The following is a 7,441-nucleotide window of genomic DNA, read 5'->3' as shown; positions in this document are numbered from 1 at the left end:
GAAGATGATGGGGAGCGGAGAGGGGATGCGCAGTCGAGCGCTCATCACCTGCCCAGCTCCGTGCCTCAGCCTCCAGCCCCGGCTTCTGCAGGAGGCGAGAAGAAAGCGTGCCCACACCGCGGCTAGTTTTTTCCCAACCTATTAATTTGCTTAATAAACACGATTCCAGCTATGTTTTCTTCTCGCTCCTTCCCGATGAAGCTGGAGGAACTGAGTCCCCTGGCCATAGCGTGCCGTCAGCCTGCAGCGGAGAGGATGTGTTTAGCAATTTACGGGCAGAAGTGACAGGACTGACACCAGGCAGTTTCAGGCCCTGGGTTAGATGCTGCGTGGCATGTGGCAGAGGTTCAGCAGCGATGCACAGCTGCCTCGGGCTCCTGCAAGGAGTTTCTCTGGCTTTTGTACACAAGAAGTTTTGTCGAGCTGGATGGTTTGTGGCAGGAGACGGATACCTGGGAGGGAGGGAGCTCACATGAGCCTGTCTGCAGCCACAGCATGGGACAGGGGCAAGGAAGACCCAAATTCCCAGCCTGTCCCTGTCCTTGAGGCAGGGGATGACCACAAATGTGATTGCAGCTGCATTTACCTTGGTCTCCTCATTCATAAAACTCTTGCCCAGTGCTGGCGAGAGATGGATTCTTATCAGGTGGGACCAAGGGAGAAGAGGGATCCATGGTCCCTAGACCCTTGCATCTTTGCCCAATGGTGCTGAGGTACCTCCCCACAGCACTGACATTTTGCCTGCGGTGGTGTTGTCACTCCATTCTGGAGAGATGCTTTTTTATTCCCTCCATTTTATGTCCCTTAGGAGCAGCTGTGCCATGAATTTCATCGCTGTTAGCCAAAGTGTTGTTGCTGGACCGTGTGTAATTGAACTCAGTTCGCTAGTGCAGGAAGCAGACTCCACATCAGGAAAAAAAACCAAAATCAGAACCCCAAAACAGTCAAAACACCACAATGCTAAATATGAAATCAGGATTCACATATTTAGTTAAACTCTTTTCTGAAAGGAAGAAGATAAGCAGGCTCTTGGAACAATACACATAATTCATAGTTCAAAAAATAATGTCTTGGTGGATCATACATTCCTACAGCTAATTGCTTATATTACAATAAGAAAAAAAGAAAGACCGAGTACCACAAAAAGAAAGATTCCCATCGGCTAAAACAGCAGAAAAGCAAATATTTCAAATACAGACACAGAAATGAGCTGAAAAAACATTGCTCAGGCTGTAGCTAATACAAATCCTTCAATATGAGCCTCTCATTCCTTTTGCCCTTTTATAAAAAGGAGCAGGCATTGTCACTGAGCTACACTTGCACTGTAAAAACATCTGCCATGAGATGCTCTCTTTATCCTTTTCTCTGCTTTCAGGGTATATGCAGCCTATACGATACCTTAAATGGTGCACCACGTTTTAACAGAACAACTTCTGGGGCACAACAGTGATGGTTTGGGAAAGGTTTCTTCACTGACAGAGATGGGCACCGGGTACAAAAGGTCTTTTGCATCCCCAGCCTTGGGTTCTGCAGCCTGTGTACCTGTAGGGGATTCATCAAGAGCGTTAAGTGTGTTTTTTAAAATACCCGCTTCTCCATGTCCATCCATCCATACACACAGCCATGCACAGGTTTAAAATCCTAATAAATAAATTATCCAAACACTTTGGAATATAAAAGAGTTCAGAAGAGACGCAGGCAGTACCTGTACAGTAGGAAAGGAATTTACACAAGAGTCAGATGCCTTATTTCTAGTTACCTTTCACTCTTCAGTTGTCTTAAAGGGGTGATGAAATCAGTAAACTGACCTCAATGTCAGGGAAATGGGTCATGCAGTTGAAGCTGAGGATTTTCCCTGTAGGCAATTTAAATAAGTAAAGAAAACAAATTCAGTTACTCTTTTACTTCCATAGTCCAGTTTCTCAAAAACTCCTAATCTCTCTAAATAGCCAGTCTGCCCTGGAGTCCTCCATCAAAGCTCAGCTGGACAAAATCTGAAATGTCTCATGTGTGGGGGAAAAGCTTGGAGAGACAAAAAAATTAGAGACAAATACAAAACTCCCAAACGCTTTGGCCTTTTTATCACTTAGCAGCAAAGAAGAGCACAAGGACACTTTCTTCCCTTCCATGTCCCCATTAATAGATTACCACAGATGTTTGTTTAATTGCTATGCAGAGGGTTTGGTGGCACCACGTTCCCTCCTTTGTGGTGTTTGTCCACTGCTGATACGCCGGTGAGCTGCAACTCGGTTAACGTGGCAAGGTGAAGCAGAGCTGCACGGGGGAAACAATTGAACTGCAGGCAAAAATTACATCAGTCAAAACTCTACACCCAATGCACTCTGTCATTTATAATCACACTAGTAAGGCACCAGTGAAGGGCTGTCAGCATTATAAAATATCAGGTGCCAGCAAATACCTTCAAATTCTTCCAAACCTGCTCCAAGCTGCTTTCTCAAGGACTTGATTTTGCAGGTGTGTCTGCTGAGACAGGAGTCCGCGATGATGTTGCACGGTTACTGTAACAAATATATGCAGGGTCAGATTATTTTTTTTTTATAGCTCTGTTTTTTTTCCATGCAAAATTATTTGCAAAACTTCATGCAGCACTACTGCTGCAAAGGCACAAAGGAGATACTCTGAGGTGTAGGAATTGACACTACTTAGAAACCTCTGATCTACGTTCAGCTAATAGCAGGGAGGGATGATTGCAGAAGGATGCAGACTCAGGACATCCAGACGATTTTTCTTGTACTAAAAACCTGCACTCTTCGCTAGTCAGTAATAAAGTGGTGGCAATAGGATTCAGGGCTCTGCAGTTCAAATCTGAATTCAGGCAGCCTTTCAGGCATCTTCATTTTTGGGCTTCCAACTTTTCCTTTCGCTTTTCCCCTCATCCCTTGTGCACACACCCCCACGCTCCAAGATTTCCCATCATTGCTGTTACTGATGGTGTTACCGGCAGAAGCGCAGCGCTGGGGTCAGGCAGCTGTGGCTCTCTCTTTGCCTGCGCTGGGTTTCTGCATGCTGGAGCAGTGAAAAGTATCAGACCAGAGAAGTTTCAGAGATGTAACAAAAGTATTTGCTGGATTTCCAACCTCTGACATAGCTGTATCAGGAAAGGGCGCAGAGTTTCTGTCCCATGGGATTTAGGAGCCACAGTCCAGACACCACCAGGCAATACAGTTCAACCAGCTTTAAATCCACTACTACTAGTCCAAAAATCTGTCACTGGAAAGCACTAAGTCAGTACAAATTCACTATTAAAAAAGAGGCTGACGTTAACTTGGTACCAGCAGTTTTATGCTGCATAAGACGTCTTTTACCCACACCACTGCAGCCAGACGTGGTCCATCATCCTGTCACCAAAACAAATTTACAAAAACTCCAAAGCTGACACTAACCACGTGCTTTCACTAACTCAGCAGAAGGGGAGCTGTAGACCCCCATCAAATTTTTACTGTTCGATGACTTGGTGGTCCAGAGCGCTGAGATGGGAAGACGGCCTTGGAGAGCAGGTGAGGGAAGCCTAGGAGGGGATGTGAGAAAAGCTGCTCCCTCCCTCTGGGGCACGGAGAAGTGTTGCTCTGGGGACCCATGGGGCAAGGATCTGTCGAGGAACGAGAAGGAAGTTGGAGGGCAGGGAAGGCAATTTTTACAATTGAGAGTCGTATCGGTGCAAGACGGATGGTTGCCTTTGGAAGCCAGCCCTGACGCTGAGAGAAGAGGAACGAGGCCACCACTTCCTTGTGCTGGGCTGCATTAGAATTGAAAACAATCACAGCAGCGAAACAAAACCAGCTCAGCCCAACAGATGCAAATCCAGCGGCAGACATGGGCTCAAACCAGGTCGAGCTGCACCCATGCAAATTACGGGTTACCCCAGAGCGCACCGTGTCCACACCAAGGGTGTGTGCTGGTGCGCTGCCAGAATGACCTGAGCTCCAGCCCGGGTCCAGGCTGTCTGTCGGGCAATGCTTGCCCTGGGGGGAGCCTGGCAAACTGCCCCGCGCAGGCACAGCGAGGTTCTCTCGCAAGTCCCCTCACCGAGTGCCAAACGCATCTCTCCTTGGAGACTTTGCCCGTACAGCTACATGGCAAAGCTGCAGAGAGAAGACTAACTAGCCCGAGGGGAGATTTGCCAGTATAGCTAGACCGATAAAGCACTCCTCTTGTGTAAACACAGAATACACCAGCTAAAGTGCTCTTCTGTCAGCATAGCTTATCCCAGCATAGTTTTGCCAAAGGAATCCTTGCTTGCGTTTCAGCGAGACTGTAAATCTGTTGTAGCGTGGTTAGGAGCCGCTCAGAGCAACATCACCGCAAACAGCGCAAATCTCTTCACCACTTTGAGTTTGTTCCCAGGTTTCCAAGGCACAGTGTTGTTCTGGTGGGGCAGGTATTGTCTGCTCTTTCCCAGCCAGCACATAAAGCCACCACAGTGGCCAGTGAAACACAGCCATGAGGCCAGGGTCCTCCAGAGCCCCCGGTGTCCCAGGAGCACCCAGGCTCCTGTCCATGCCCAGGGCACCAGTTGCCACTTAGGCCCGTGGCTTCTTCCAGCAAAGCAAGCCAAACCTCATCAAGCCCGCAGTGCCTTCTGGAGCCCAAACCTGACCCTGCTTAATAGTGGTGGCATGTAAATAGTCACAGGGAGGCTTTGCAATGAATGGGAGGGAGGGATGAGTTCACGCTTCTGCAGCCACAGCTGTTGGCCAGTGGTGGCTTCCTGGGAGACTGGGCAAAAGAGCCCCAGCTTATTGACTTGTCTATATAAAACTCTGCACTAACTGGGGAGGGGAAGGGTCTAAGTAGTTGCTTTTTTAAATCCTGACCCCTCTCTTCCTAAAAGTGATGCCTCAGGAGAGCATGTTGTGCCCATGAGCCTGGTCAGTAGCGAGGACCACATCTGCACACAAGCATGGGAGAATTTACATTCCCAGCAGTCTCAGACCAGCTGAACATCTGCCATGCTCTGCTGATCTTCACCAGCTCTGCACCACCTACGCACGTAGGCAGCACGCCATCTTCCTGTCCCAAAAGTTTGGGGACTCGGTATTTCCTTGTTTATAGTTGGGAAGCAGGAAACACGGAAATGTAAAGCATATCTACAAGCTACAAACACCTCCAGCTTGCCCTGCCCCTGCCCCAAGCTGGCCAGATGTGATCTGGGAGCTCCAGAAGCCCTTGCAGCGCCCAAGACACCAATTCCCTACTGGAGCAGGCACACTGGCTCCAGCTGAGCAATGGCTGGCGGCCTCCCAAACCCGCTGACACATCGAGCCAGTTCAGAGCAGGCACAGGGAAAGCTCCGGTCTCTGCAGACGTGCCCAAAGGGTCTTGCTCAACACAGGAAGGCTGTGACTGCATCTCTCTGCATCAGAGGACCACAGCCTCATCTCGTCCCTCGGACACGGGAAGTCCCTGGGCGGAGGCTGCGCGTCGTATCGCCCTGTTTCAGCTCAGCAAGTGGGTTGTGGCACACGGCTCCCCACGCACACACCTCGCCGGCGGGACTGGACCATACCGGAGACCTTTAGGCTCCAGTCTCAGGACAGTCTACCCCAAGCCTGCAATTGATGCTCCTTGTAATTTTACCAGAGCTGGTGCCATTGCAAATGCCATTCTTATCTACCTAAGTACAGATCCTCTCTTGAATTGTTAACAATGTCATGTAGCAATTTGTTACATAAGCTCATTAAGTTTTTTAATGTATCTATGTTAATAGGAACATAAATATGGAAATCTTAATTTCGAACCTGTTTCTGAAAGCATTAGCTGGGAAACTAGTCTGAGACAAAGCAAACATGACCCAGGAATACCCAGGGATTTATTTATTCAGGGTTTATGTATCACCGTGTCGGACAGAGCAGGAGTGGGGCCATCAGGATGCCTGAGCTACGCTCCTTGCTGATCAGCTCTGAGACCCTTTAAGAGCACACTCTCAACAGAAAAACTTCAGTTACTTTGCACTGTTCTTCCTACCCTTAGCTATGCTGCAGTGACAGGCTACTTTTATTTCTATTACTTTTTTCTCTTATTGCAGGTGGATGATTAACAAATAAAGACTCTGGTTCTCCAAAGGGAACAGGGACCTAAGTGCGGCCCGAGTATCCCCAGTGAACAAACGTCAGTGGAAAAATGCATTAAAAAAGGGTTCAGCTGTATTTCATCCACATTCATTTCCAGCATCATTTATAGTAGTAAATGTCTTTTCAGGTGTATTCATGTTTGGCTTCACCTCTTTAATTTGGTGGTGTAACATGGGAGAAGATTTACACACCTCATGATCCTGCCCCAAAAGGAACAGGCCAGTTATGGAGCTCTCAGACCAGGCTCATCTGCTCTGGTCCCTCCACGATAGCTTCACCAGGAGCGGCTGTATAAGCTGTATGCATTGTATAGGCACGTGACATATGTTTATACCACTATTGATACATCACCACAGCACTCAGTGCCTGCAGATGAAAGTTAACATTAAATTACAGTGGTATGAAGTTAGCTGCTCCATATTAATTCTCTGTGTAAGGCTGTGGTGCCAGAAGATGCCAAATCCAGTCTGTAGGCATTTCAGTGCCAGATATGCAATTCCATGTCCACATTGAAGCAAATTCCCTCTGTTGGTCAATTTTAGTACGGTTTTTTTTTTTTTAAGGGGTGAATTGGCTGGGGTACTGACAAAGCGCATACTGGAGCAGGACAAAGCATCATCCTGGTGTACATGCTACGCCGTGTACTCCATCTCAGCAGAGCTAAACCTGTCCTCGCACTCCTGATGCTCATCGGGTGCGTGATGCAGTGCCCAGATTCACCTACAGCGATGTGGCCTCAGGCTGCTCTTCTGTGGGCAGCTGCACCAACACGGCTAAACATTGCCAAAAGGGACGGAGAGGCTTTCTCTTTAACCTCTTCCGTTTCCCTTCTTGGGGCTCCCAGCAGCAGGATCCAGCTCTTGGCGCTTGTTGGACCCCTCCATGCGTTGCTTTTGGTGTGGGAATTTTCTGCCAGGTAAGTGACCTACAGTGGCCCAAGGAGCCCAGACTCCCAGCAGCTAGCTCCAGCCCTCACACCGCCTTACTCCGCGGCGGTTTCTGCATTGCTTTCCCGTGTCAGCCACCCAGGGCATCAAAATGCACTTCCCTTGCCCATTGCCTTCCTTTGGGCAGAGAGGGAGGCTGTTGCCAAAACTCAGCTTTTTTAACAAAGCTTTCAACGTGCCACAAACACTGTAAAGCCCCTTGGATAGGGAGCACCCCTCATGAAAGATATTTGTAGATTTTTGTATATTTAAGGCACCTTGTTGGTGGCGGACTGTCCCGACCGACCCGCCCCGGCCAGGCCAAGAAGACCAGCCCAGCCTGGTGTTGATTCCAGCGGAGGATTCATTGTCTGAGGCCAGAACTTGTAATAGGGAGGGAATGGGCTGTTCTGAGCCCTTTTC

This window comes from Charadrius vociferus, unplaced genomic scaffold (genome assembly GCF_000708025.1).
Source record: "Charadrius vociferus isolate BGI_N301 unplaced genomic scaffold, ASM70802v2 scaffold259, whole genome shotgun sequence".
In the NCBI taxonomy this organism is placed as follows: domain Eukaryota; kingdom Metazoa; phylum Chordata; class Aves; order Charadriiformes; family Charadriidae; genus Charadrius; species Charadrius vociferus.
Note: the sequence above shows the minus strand (reverse complement) of the source record.